Source organism: Rhinoderma darwinii, chromosome 13 (assembly GCF_050947455.1).
Source record: "Rhinoderma darwinii isolate aRhiDar2 chromosome 13, aRhiDar2.hap1, whole genome shotgun sequence".
Taxonomy (NCBI): Eukaryota; Metazoa; Chordata; class Amphibia; order Anura; family Rhinodermatidae; genus Rhinoderma; species Rhinoderma darwinii.
Window position 1 is genome coordinate 42,905,192 of NC_134699.1, and position 14,508 is coordinate 42,919,699.

Consider the following 14,508-nt stretch of genomic DNA (forward strand, 5'->3'; position numbering starts at 1 on the left):
GAAAAATCTGTAGTTTTGAGAGCTAATAATTATTTGAAAACATGTGTTAGCCCTTATTCACACGACAGGGTTTCCCGGCCGGGTGATGGCCGTTCATAAAACGGCTGTCACCCGGCTGCAGTAGGAACAATAGACCCCTAATGCGGCTATTCACACGACCAATTTTTTGACGGCCCGGGAAACCTGGCCGTCAAAAAATGGGACATGTCCTATTTTCGGCCGTTTACCCGGCTCCCATAGAAGTCTATGGGGCCGGGTAATACACGGCCATCACCGGAATGTGTCCCGAGTGATGGCCATGTATTCCGTCGCTCGCTCCCTCACAGCGTAGAATACATGTGAGGAGGAGGAGTTGATGCCATTCGGACGAATGGCTGTACGCTGGAGATACACTGTGTGGCAGGGCCGGGGTGTACAGCAGGTGGAAGGGAGCACTGCGCTGGCTCCCTTCCCCTGCTTGTTTTAAAAGCGCCCTGACCCGGCGACACCTTCGATGGCGCCGCGAGCAGTTGCGGCTGCTACTGCTGTAGCGACGCCACTATAGCAGAGCAGGGAGGTATCTCCCTGCTCTGCTATGTGCTAGCCCGACTTTAGCTCCCTGAAGGAGCGGAATCCCCGTGTGTTCGGGGATTCCGCTCCTGGACAGAGCACTTGATGTCTCTGTCCATATCTGGGCAGTGACATCAGGGGAAACTCCTGAAGCGGAAACTCCTGAAGCGGAATCCCCGAACACATGGGGATTCTCCTTCAGGAGTTGCCCCTGATGTCACTGTCCAGATTTGCCCAGCCCAGAACGGATGCAAAACTAATGCACACCGGCCGGGAAAAATGGCCGATTTTATCGGCCAACACTCGGGCTCGGGCGGGACCCTGTCGTGTGAATAAGCCCTTAGACCTTCAAAGTCTCAGTAAAAAATTGTTTTGAAACTATTAACATACATTGAAGTTTTTACAACACCAAGATGATGAGATTTTTCGTTTTTAATAAGACTGAAAATCGTATCTTCTCCAAACAAGATTTCAGGCGCAAAATTAACCAAATTGAACGTGTCACTCCAATGGAGTGGGTTTAAGAACATTTCCTGAGGCTATATATAGATATGTTTCCATATTATTTTTTTATGCAAGTAATATATTCATATACTATGTAGTGACTTTTAATGTGATTGGTTAAGCTACCTCTAGAACTGGGCTGGAACTGAATCATACATGATTTATATTGGTCTTCAACTGTGTATTGCCTTATTTTGTATAAATAAATATCACAAGGTCTCAAGCACCAGAGAATGCCACATTCGATACTGAAGCACTTGTTTGTATCTATGTGATCTCTCCGATGCATCGCTATCTGATTTGGACTCCGAGGATGGATTCTTAGAATACCTTTAGCTCTTCCAAATCCAGGCTACACCGACATGGCCAACTCCTTTAACTCTTACCCAGCGCCTTAATATCCTCCTATATTTTCTTTATATCCGGGAATGGTATAAATGCAAAAGTTTTCTTTAGTGCGAGAATACTTGTAGATGAAAGGGATGCGAAGGGGAAGATGGACCAATCGAGTGTTCGGGGCAGTTCCATGGCAGATCATGCAGATATGCTCTGTTGTGTTCTGCATAACCAACTGAAATATAGAAGAACATATTTACATTTGCTAAAAAGGATTTCCACCCAAAACATAAAAATTACTATATATTAGTTAATCAAAAGTTTGGTATTGGCATTTTTTCTAGTTTGATGTTCGAGTCATTTTGGCAAAAGTAACAACAGGAAGAGCGGCCATATTGTTTGCTACTTTTGAATTAGCTTCTCTGCAACTGAGCTGATTTCTGTATAGATGACACGTCACTGTGTTGTTTGCCCGTCTATGCTAGTATGGACAGCAAATTGGCCCACATTTATTATTCAGTTACGCATGATTTTGGAAGAAATTGTACAAATTAAAAATCTAAAATCGTGCCAAATTATCACTCGAAAACTGAAAACAGGTGAGAAGGGAGCATGGTAAATTTACTTTTAGACTAATAAATTAGGTTCAATCTTTGCCAACTACTTTCTCCAATTCCATTGGTGCAAAATACACCATTAAGGGCCTGTTCACATCACCGTTTGCTTTCCGTTCCAGGGTTCCGTCGGAGGTTTCTGTCGGGTGAACCCCGCAACGGAAAGTGAAAGTGAAACCACAGCTTCCGTTTCAGTCACCATTGATATCAATGGTGACGGAAACATCGCTAATGGTTTCCGTTCGTCACCATTCCGGACGGTTTCCGGTTTTCCGACGGAATCAATAGAGTCGACTGCGCTATTGATTCCATCGGAAAACCGGAAACCTGACGGAATGGTGATGAACGGAAACCATTAGCGATGTTTCCGTCACCATTGATATCAATGGTGACTGAAACTGTCAGGGATCATTACTATGTATATTGTTTGAAAAATATTATCCTTACATATATATATATATATTCAGTATATTACACAAAGAGATTCGATTCATGGAGCACAAAGAGCCTGCATAACACGCCTATGGAAGACACCGCCCCCTGGAATGCAAAGAGGAGTGTGCAGAAGAATGTACAGGAAAATTTACAGCTGAGGAGCCAATGGGACTTAAGCAAGTCCCACATCTCGAGGGAGGGGCATGTGTCTCCTCTGTCTGTTTCTTTGTTCTGAATAAAGTTCAGTTCTCCTCTTTTCTGATGAAGGGAAAGTTGTGTACCAAATATTTCTGACTGGTTTACTTCTTTCCAGGCATGCCTTCAGCTTTTAATTTACAGAGGTGGTTATTCGGTGTGAAATGACAGGAAGAAACAAGCTTCCCTGATATACGGACCTGACATTTTTGGCACCCCAGATGGGACCTCACTCGAGGAAATATCGAAATCCGGATAACCGACAATCACAGGGTGAAACAGAGGACCCGAGATTGCCCACTGATAAGGAATTTGATCACCTCCGCAACACGGTAAGCGAGTTGATTTTATGAATCTTCGTCTTATCTGTGTTTGTGGACGGTCTTGTGGCGATCTGTAGAACCCTTTTGTTGATTTCCTGGATTATCTCAGGCGACAGAGGTGATATTTTCCGCTGTGAGGTCGAAAACCTGTGAGACCTTAGTCGCGCCCGACTAACCATCCTCTGGGTAATTAGGGACTGGATAGTATTATAACCTGTCTTATACAGCGGCACGCGGGGGGTGTCTAAACACTGATAAGTCGTGGATAGTATTATAACCTGTCTTATACAGGGGCACGCGGGGTGTGTCTAAACACTGATAAGTCGTGGATAGTATTATAACCTGTCTTATACGCGGACATGCGGGCACGGTAAACTGTGCGATAAGACGTGTGATAAGTCGTGGGATAGGCACATGCGGGGTGCAACGCACTGATAAGTGGTGTATTAAATTGTAGATAATATATTAACCAGGTCAGAGAGTTGTAGATCGAAAATTGATATATAAATTACGTGTATAATATAGACTGTTAGAATGGATGGTTTACGGTCCATATTCAAATCTCCAGGATTGTCCGTTTCCGGACAGTCCTTTTCGTATGATTTAGTGAAGCGAAGGGAAGGGAAGCAGTATGTGAGTAAAATGAAGAAATTGATGGATGTGTGTGGGATCCATAAAGGAGGGTGGCTCCAAGCCGCAGATTGGGCAAAAGGTATTCGTGAGAACAAAGGGAAGTTAGAAGATAGTAAGTTGATGGAAAGTGCTTTAGCATGGCAGCGAACAGCCATAGCGGTTAGCAAAGAGGGATTTGAAGAAGCAGAAGTTATGAATAAGAAAGGAATTATATTATGTTATATGTATTATACAACAAAGGAGCAGCCCCCACCTTATAATGGCCGCCATCCCTCATTTTGGGTGTGCCCTTATTGTGGCCAGCAAAACCCCCTTACAATTGAACAAAGTGTTTCCTGTGGGAGAGGCAGCTCCTCACCCCCTGATGAGCTCATGTCCGGCTCAACCAAAGCAGCCTGCCCAGGCCCAACCCCTAGACCAACCCCTTCCGCACCCACCGACACGCCCAGTACACCCGGAACTGACATCAGTACGTCACAGCAAGTTCCCACCCCCAGCGACCATCTTACTACTCCACATGAAGCTACCATAGAGCCACCATTACCACTATACCCAGTCCTTACCCCTCAAGACCAGTGGGAGTGGCTATTATTATTCAAAGCACCTGCTCACTCCTTCATCAGCGTTTCTGACCTGGCTGTGTCCATTTGTAAGTATGGCCTTTTTCGGTGGTTTCTTACACCAGATGGTGCCTATTATGTCCCGAAAGATTTTGTGCCCCTTTTCCCTATTGTCCCCCCAACCATGGCTGGGCGCTTCCCGTCCATAGATGACTTTCTTAATAGCCCGGCCTTTCAATGTGAAATGGCAAAGAGAAGGAGTCAGTGTGAACCGGATGAAGACAAGGAACTCCAGCATGAGTTACATGCTGTGAAAGAGGATTGTACGCTCCCCCTCCCGGTCAGTAAGATCCCGGGCCGTGTCACATTTCACATACCAGAGTCCCCACCAGTGGAAGAGAGGGATACTTTCTCTCATGCAGGACACCCACCACCCACAGTACTGGGAACCATTAGCAAAAAGACTGGTGTGGCCTACTGACACTTTGTTGATAGCAGGAATGGGCGATATTGTCACCCAGCGAGTGGATGCAATTGTCAATCCAGCTAATAGTAAGCTCCGCCATATGCGAGGGGTGGCCAGAGCAATAGTACACGCCGGAGGTGTCGGAATTCAACGTGACAGCGATCTCATAGTTCAGGAACAGGGCCCACTTAGAGTGACAGATCTGGTATCCACAGGCCCAGGAAATCTCCCCTGCACCCTGATAGTACATTCAGTAGGCCCTGTGTATGAGGCCGAGAATCACGAGCACTGTGTTCAACAGCTTCAAACAACTGTCCGCAGGATTCTGGATTTCGCCAATTATAAACGTCTCACAACCATAGCACTCCCAGCTATTAGTGCAGGAATTTTCGGGTTCCCACCTCAAGCATGCGCACAGGCAATTGTTCAGGCCATACGGCATCACCCAGCAGTGCCGTCCCTGGAGGAAATCAGATTAATTAGCAATGATGATGTTACTGTCCAAGCACTGAAGCAGGCCGTGCAGAACATGTCCAAGCAAGTTATCCCCTCATCTTTATTTAAGGAGATGTTCCCTGAAGATCCGGATGAACTGCTACCTGGCCTACCCCACCCACCGGTCTACCCACCCCCTCCTACAGCCTTACCTCTAGTTCCCATATCCACACCCATCGTGGTACTCCCCGATGCGGCACTGCCTCAGGAGATCGGGATTACCACAGCCGCCTCCGCCGCCATCCCCGGCTCTCCTCCAGTCCCTGACCCACCTACGACCACGACCACGTCCCAAGGTGACGCACCCAACAAATATGTGGCCTTCAATCCGACGCAAGTGAACCAGATTGTGAGCCAATTCCCGGACCCGGACAAGAATCCTATGCCGTTCTACAGGAGACTCAGACAAATTCAACAGACATACTCAGCAGCATGGAAGGATTTGCAACTCATCACTAGCATCAAGGCGGGGGATAGTTTCTGGCCCATAATCCAGTCTGCCTTAGATGATACACAAGTACCAAATCAGGTAACTTATGAATCAGGAGATGTGTTTTGCCGTCAAATGAAAGGATGGGCCAGGGATAGGTTAACGGAATCTTCCACGAGTATTTCAGACTGCACCCAAGACACCACGGAGTCAGTGGAGAAGTTCTATGCCCGGATACAATCCCTTTTCCAAGACCAGGGGTTTGATGTTAAAGTCAAAATGCAACAGGTGTTGTTAGTGTCCTCCTTTGTTAATGGTCTCAAGGAGCATATCAAGAAGAAGTTGGTGGAGGGAAGGCCGGAATATGTTGACATGGATCCCAGGAAGGTCCTCCTCATAGCTAAAGCTATTGAAAAGCAACCCGCCCCCACCCCACAGGAGTCTACAAAGGTATAATTCTTCTAGTACACATGTAGCTACATACCAGTTTGAATTTGAGTCTGTAACATCCTTCAGAAACAAACATAGTTGTGTCAAACAAACATGCGGATATTGGAATGCTTATCACCTGTGCGATCGAGGCACTCAATATATATGTGTAACACAATTATTACGGCAATCATTGTACATCCTGGAAGGCGGTGGGCTGGAACACGGGGGACCATTAGGGATATCGCCCACAGAGTGCCTTAGAAAAGAAAGACATTAATGGGAAGTCACTTCTAACTAGAATGACGTTATCAAGGAAAGCCTGTGGTCTGTCAGGATTAGACTTGATCCTCACCATAGAAAACCCTACTAAAACAGACCAAGACACATACATATTAGGGACCTATGGGGGAGTAAACAGAGAAATGGGAAAATTCAAACTAAAAGATATGGTAGACTCCCGAGAATGGAGAAAGTTGAACCCTCAGAGACTGATAAAAGTGTTGCTATCCCAAATACAGATGCATAAAAAAATGATGGCCATGGCTGACCCAGGATTGGAAGACACTATGGCCGTAGAAACCGGATTTGGGGACCATAATGTCTGGTTAGAGTGGGTACAATATACGACACGGAAAGTGAATAAGTCCAACTGCTATGTGTGTGCAGGAGCCCGGCCACACCTGGGGATAGTACCACTTAATATTCCTGACGATGCTGAAGAATGTTTCCTAAGCCTATACACCAATGTAACATTAGACCACACAGTATGCGAGTCCTGGAAAAAGGAATACTCCATAGTCACCAAGACACCCAAACAAGCCCAAGGACTTACCATTTACAAAGGCAACTACACATGTTACACCAATACAGAAGGGAATGGCCGGTTCCTAGGGAACTTTCCGGAAGGGTACTGTTCAAAGTACAGCTCATTAAATGCATCTATCACTCAGAATCAGGTGCAGTTTTTGGGCGATATATACTGGATATGTGGGGATATGAAAATCAGAACCAGACTTGAGGGGCAATGGAAAGGAGAATGTGCATTGTCTAAAGCAATTATGCCTTTCCACATTCTTGGTGAAGGTTCAAATGAAGACCCAATGAAAGGATCTTACCCCCGCAGAAAGAGGGAAGCATCCCCAAGGGGAAGCTTCGATCCACATGTGTATATAGATACAATTGGTGTCCCGAGGGGGGTGTCAGACGAGTTCAAGGCCAGAGATCAGGTAAAGGCAGGATTTGAGTCTCTTATCCCAATTATTACTGTTAATAAAAATGTAGACTGGATTAATTATATATATTACAACCAGCAGCGGTTTGGAAATTATACCCGAGATGCTTTACAAGGGTTAGCCGACCAACTAGGGCCTACCTCAACTATGACATTCCAGAATAGAATGGCTCTTGATATGATATTGGCTGAAAAAGGTGGGGTATGCCGAATGATAGGGACAACCTGCTGTACGTATATCCCCGACAAAACACCGGGCCCAAAGGAAAAGTCACAATGGACATACATAAGTTGGAGAGCTTATCTCAGGAGTTGAAAAGGAACTCAGGTATTACCGACCCATGGGACCAGTATTTCTCATGGATGACTGGATGGCAGAAAATATTAGCACAAATAGGAGTAGTGGTAGTCGTCTTTTTAATACTATTCTCTGTCCTTGTGTGCTGTGTTTTCCCTTGTATCAGGAAAATGATGACGAAAGCTGTAGAACAGACTGTTCCCACTATGTTTACACAAATAGACGAGGTGACACCGACAGTCCCTTTAAAGACAACCATCCTGTATACTGAGGAGAATAGGGACAGTTAGGACCATTCAGAAACCTTGGAAGTCCAGGTACAAAGGGGGGTTACTTTTAAGGAGTAGCTCGTCTCAAGCTGGTGAAGAAATCCAAAACCCCTACCCGCCTGATTCGAGTGGTCAGTGGTAGGTTGATAGGCAAGACTCAGGGATAGAATAATATTTTTAGGGGGGACTGTCAGGGATCATTACTATGTATATTGTTTGAAAAATATTATCCTTACATATATATATATATTCAGTATATTACACAAAGAGATTGGATTCATGGAGCACAAAGAGCCTGCATAACACGCCTATGGAAGACACCGCCCCCTGGAATGCAAAGAGGAGTGTGCAGAAGAATGTACAGGAAAACTTACAGCTGAGGAGCCAATGGGACTTAAGCAAGTCCCAGATCTCGAGGGAGGGGCATGTGTCTCCTCTGTTTGTTTCTTTGTTCTGAATAAAGTTCAGTTCTCCTCTTTTCTGATGAAGGGAAAGTTGTGTACCAAACATTTCTGACTGGTTTACTTCTTTCCAGGCATGCCTTCAGCTTTCAATTTACAGAGGTGGTTATTCGGTGTGAAATGACAGGGAGAAAGGAGCTTCCCTGATATACGGACCTGACAAAATGGAAGCTGTGGTTTCACTTTCACTTTCTGTTGTGGGGTTCACCCGACGGAAGCCTCCGACGGAACCCCGGAACGGAAAGCGAACGGTGATGTGAACAGGCCCTAATAATAAATTTGGCCATTGTTTGTGTCCCAGCAAAGATCTGGCTGCATCGTTTTAGCAAAACAAAAGCCACGCAAAATGCAGGGAAATCACAGCTAGATGATATGTGTGAAACACCCTATATGCTAAAATATTCATACTGGACCAACAATGAAAGGACCATGTTGCCTCCTCATTCTGCTGGTTGCTGGGGTTCCTGGAAAACCCCTTGAAGTCCTGCGGTCAGCCACAGAAACTAGACTTTTAGTAAGGTAGGGAGAAATGCACTGTCCACTGGGTTTTTTCAGTGATTACCTGGAACAATTTAAGGTGATTCACAGAGTCCATGGGATTAATTTGTTGAGACATGTTTTTTTTTTTTTTGTCAATATGCATTAGACCTGAAATAACAGGAAAATGAAACGTACAAAATCCAGTTACAGTAATGTGGAAGCCAAACAGTTGAAGTCATGTGTATGGAATTTTTAGCACTTGCGGAGTTTCAACTTCTTTATTTAAATAAAAAAAAAACCTCTATTCACTTTCCCTTTTGCTTTCTCTCTGTCAGTGGTATTCTAAGGGTATTTTCACACGGCTTAGCAAAATACGTCTGAAAATACAGAGCTGTTTTCACCTGACAACAGCTCCTGATTTTCAGACGTTTTTGTAGCAACTCGTGTTTTTCGCAGCGTATTTTACGGCTGTTATTGGAGCTGTTTTTCAATGGAGTCAATGAAAAATGGCTCCAAAAACATCCCAAAAAGTGACATGCACTTCTTTATCGCGAGCGTCTTTTTACGCGCCGTATTTTGACAGCGACGCGTAAAATTACACCTCGTGGGAACAGAACACCGTAAAACCCATTGAAAGCAATGGGCAGATGTTTGTAGGCGTAATGGAGCCGTTTTTTCAGGCGTAATTCGAGGTGTAAAACGCCCGAGTGAACATACCCTTATTGTACTGAGATTCCACAGACTTGCACAATGAGGTAGGTTTAGCTCAGAGGTCAGTCATGCTCTGTTCACTCTTCCTCTTCACAGAGTAAGGGCTCATGTAAACGCCCATATTACGGCTTCGTTTTGCACAGAGTCATAATAGGGTGTGAGACAGTGACAGGAAAAAGTGGTAGGTGATTTCTATATTTCCCCAAGATTCCTCTCATATGTACTAAGCTCCAGGAAGTATCTGTCCCATCCAGGGAAAGCTGGGTGAGATAGAAGGAATCCAGGAAATCAGAGTATCCTTAGCAAGGAGTAGTTTGCTAAGGACTTTGGTAATTTTCAAGTTCGGAGCTGGATTTTGTTATGGAATGATAGGCATGTTGGTAATAGGGTTTATCATTCCCTTCCTGGCCAGCACGGGTTTTATTCTGCATCTCAGGTGTTACAGGGCAGAGCATCACTGAGCTTTAACAGGTTCCCGACTGCTGGCTGACTACGGCCAGCGGTCAGGTTCTCTTAAGTCCGCCGTATAGACAATTACTGTGGTACTTCAGAGAGTGTGAATGCGCGATCGCGTGCACACAGCCCTGTGCCCTGGCTGTTGATAACAGCCCTGGGCAGAGTATCGAGGGCCAATCTTTTGGTCCCTGAACATGTGATAGCTGAAAAAATAAAAAATAAACATAATTGGTATCGCCACATCTGTAAAATTCTGAACTATTACAATATATCATTATTTATCCCGCATGGTGAACGCCGTAAAAAAAAAAATTGTGAACGCCAGAATCTCTATTTTTTGGTCACCTCATCTCCCACAAAAAATAAAATAAAAAGTGATCAAAATGTCGCATGTACCCCAAAATGGTATCATTAAAAACTACAGCTTATCCCGCAAAAATTAAGCCCTCATACCACTTAATCGACGGAAAAATAAAAAACATACGGCTCTCGGAATTCGGCAAAACAAAATAAATTTTCATTTTTACACTTAGATTATTACTTTTAAAAGTAGTAAAATATAGAAAAAACTATATATATTTGGTGTCACCGTAATCGTATTGACCCACAGAATAAAGTTAACATGTTGTTTTAATTGCACAGTGAATTCCGTAAAAACCACGCACAAAAAACAATGGAGGAATCGCTGTTTTTTTTTTCATTTTCTACCCCACAAATAATTTTTTCCCGTTTTTTTAGTACATTATATGGCACAATAAATAGTGCTACGAAAAACTACAACTGGAATTTAGTGGAAATCGGCTGTGAAAATGAATATCAACATTTTTTTCTACTAAAATGTAGACATTTTTTATTTCTACAAGGGTTAAAGGAGAAAAAGCCGCCCAAAATTTGTAAAGTAATCTCTCTTGAGTACGTCATTATCCCACATGTGGTCATAAACTGCTGTTTGGATGCACGGCAGGGCTCAGAATGGTAGGAGCGCTTTTTGGCATGCAGATTTTGCTGGAATGGTTTTTGGGTGCCATGTCGCATTTGCAAAGCCCCTACCAGACCAAATCAGTGGAAACCCCCCAAAAGTGAACCATCTGGGAAACTACACCCCTGAATTAATTTATCAAGGGATATAGTGAGCATTTTGACCCCACAGGCTCCGTGCTGAATTTAGTGGAATTATACTGTGAAATTGAAAATTACATTTTTTCTGACAAAACGTGGCAATTTTCAATTTTTACAAGGAATAAAGGAAAAAAAGCACCCCAACATTTGAAAAGCAATTTCTCACGATTACGGCAATACCCCATATGGGGGTCATAAACTGCTGTTTGGACACACGGCAGGGCTTAGAAACACAGAAGCGCTATTTGGCATGCAGATTTTGCTGGCTGAGTTTTTGGCCGCCATGTTGCATTTGCAAAACCCTGAGGTACCGGAGTACAGTGAAAGCCCCGAAGAAGTGACCCCATTTTAGAAACTACACCCCTCAAGGCATTTATCATTTGCATGGACATTTGACAGGGCTCAGAAGTGAAGAGCACCATGCGCATTTGAGGCCTATTTTGGTGATTTTCAGCTCTGAGGTCAAATAGTAAAACAAACCCCAAGCAGTGACCTGTATTTTGGAAACTACACCCCTTAAGGCATATTAAGGGGTATAGTGAGGATTTTGCCCCCACAGGTGTGTTTTCATTAGAAATGAATGCGCAGCAGATAGTACAAAGTGAAAATTGCAATTTTCCGTTGATATGCCATTTTAGTGCACAATATGTAGTGCTCAGTTTGTGCCACTGAAGAAAAAATACCTCATAAAATGTTAAGCGGGTTCTCCCGGTTTTGGCGATGCCATATATGAGCCCAGCTTGTGCCACCATAACAAGACAGATTATTATGCTGTGTTTCCTGGTTTTAGAATCACCTTACATGGGGCACTAATCTTTTGCCTGGACTTTCGACAGGGCTCAGTAGTGAAAGAGTACCATGCGAAATTGAGGCCTAATTTGGCGACATATAAAGTATTGGTTCACAATTGCAGGGTTCTGATGTGAAGTAATAAAAGAAACCCCTGAGAAGTGACCCTATTTTAGAAACTACACCCCTCAAGGCATTTATTAAGGGGTGTAGTGAGCATTTTCACCCCACAGGTCTTTTCCATAAATGAATGCGCTTCGGATGGTGCAAAGTAAAAATTTTAATTTTTCCCCAGATATGCCAATTCAGTAGCAAATATGTTGTGCCCAGCTTATGCCACTGGAGAGAGACACCCCAAAAATTGGGGCAATTGGTTACTACTAGTTGTTTTTTTTTTTTTTTTTGCCTTGCTCTGGATCAACACTGTAAGATAAAAGGTTGAACTAGTTTGATTTTTCTCACCTTACTGAGTTACTATCCACTGAACTCTGACTTCCATGATGTGATGGAGACTCTCATCAAAGTCTTGGCTTTGGGGAAAGGTCATCGAGAACAATAAATTTATTTTCATATCAGATTATTTATTTCCCTGTTTTTTTGCATATTGAAGATTTTGTAGTAACATCTCTTTTGAGTAACATGGAAAGATATTGTACAGAGGAGTGTGAACCTATGTAGTACATTAACATATTTAGGATATATTATTCATAATGTCCGCCTCAACAGCTGTCCAATAATGAAATCACTAGGAAATAAATAATATCCTATTAGTGGTATTATAATGAACAATACCTTTAACCCCTTCCCGCTCCTTGACGTACTATTACGTCATGGCAGCTGTATCGTTCGCGCTCCATGCCGTAATAGTACGTCTCGGGAGTAACGGCCGTTTCGGCCGTCCTCCCGACACATACAGGAGCTGTGACGCTGCTGTCTTGTTCAGCAGCTGTCACAGCTCCTACAGCGGGGACCGATCGCTGTGTCCCCGCTGATTAACCCCTTAAAAGCCGCGTTCTATAGAGATCGCGGCTTTTTAGGGGTTAAGCTGCCATCGCCGGCCTGCTACGCGATAGCGGCCGGCGATGGTGACTATGGCAACCGGACACCAAACAATGGCGTCCGGCTATGCCATAGACGGAAGCCTAGTGGGTCCTGACAACGTCAGGACCCACTATGCTTGCTGTCAGTGAGTAGCTGACAGTTCTAATACACTGCACTACGCATGTAGTGCAGTGTATTAGAATAGCGATCAGGGCCTCCTGCCCTCATGTCCCCTAGTGGGACAAAGTAATAAAGTAAAAAAAAAGTTAAAAAAAGATGTGTAAAAATAAGAAAATAAAAGTTTTAAAAGTAATAAAAGTAAAAGTCCCACTTTTTCCCTTATCAGGCCTTTATTATTAATAAAAATATATAAACAAACAAATAAACTATACATAATTGGTATCGCCGCGTCCGTAACGGCCTGAACTACAAAATTATTTTGTTATTTATCCCGCACGGTGAACGCCGTAAAAAAAATAATTAATAAACCGTACCACAATCACAATTGTTTGGTCACTTCACCTCCCAAAAAATGGAATAAAAAGAGATCAAAAAGTCGCATGTACCTAAAAATGGTACTGATGGAAAATACAGTTCGTTACGCAAAAAATAAGTCCTCGCACGGCTTTATTGATTGAAAAATAAAAACGTTATGGCTCTTAGAATAAGGTAACACAAAAAGTGAATGATTGTTTACAAAACGTATTTTATTGTGCAAACGCCATAAGACATAAAAAAAAACTATAAACATCTGGTATCGCCGTGATCGTATCGCCCCGCCGAATAAAGTTAATATATCATTTATAGCGCACGGTGAACGCTGTAAAAAAAAAAAGTATACAAAAACAATAGTAGAATTGCTGTTTATTAGTCACCACGCCACCTAAAAATGGAATAAAAACTGATCAAAAAGCCGCATGCACCCCATGAAAACTACAATGGATTCCTCAAGGGGTCTAGTTTCCAAATTGGGGTCACTTTTGGGGGGTTTCCAATGTTTTGGCACCACAAGACCTCTTCAAACCGGACATGGTGCCTAATAAAAAAGAGGGCTCAAAATCCGCTAGGTGCTCCTTTGCTTCGGAGGCCGGTGCTTCAGTCCATTACCGCCCGAGGGCCACATGTGGGATATTTCTCTAAACTGCAGAATCTGGGCAAGAAGTAAAGAGTTGCGTTTCTCTGATAAATCCTTTTGTGTTATAAAAAAAATGGTATAAAAAGAGTAAATGTCACCTCTACTTTGCTCTAAATTTCTGTGAAACACCTAAAGGGTTCATAAACTTTCTAAATGCTGTTGTGAATACTTTGAGGGGTCTAGTTTCTAAAATGGGGTGTTTGATAGGGGTTTCTAATATATGGGCCCCTCAAAGCAACTTCAGAAATGAACTGGAACCTAAAAAAATAAATAAATGAGGCAATACTTCGCTTCTTACATTATACTGATAATGAGCCGTGCCCACTCCGAGATGACCCCAGTTTTGACCGTTTGTATAAACGGAGACCCCTATTAGACCGTTCCAGTGCCCGGTTTTCCCAAGCATACACCCCCGAGAAGTGTTTTTCTATTGATGAGTCCCTGGTACATTTTAAAGGGAGGGTTCAATTCCGCCAGTACCTGCCAGGTAAGAGGGCAAGGTATGGCGTGAAGATGTATAAGCTGCGAGAGTGCATCAGGGTATAC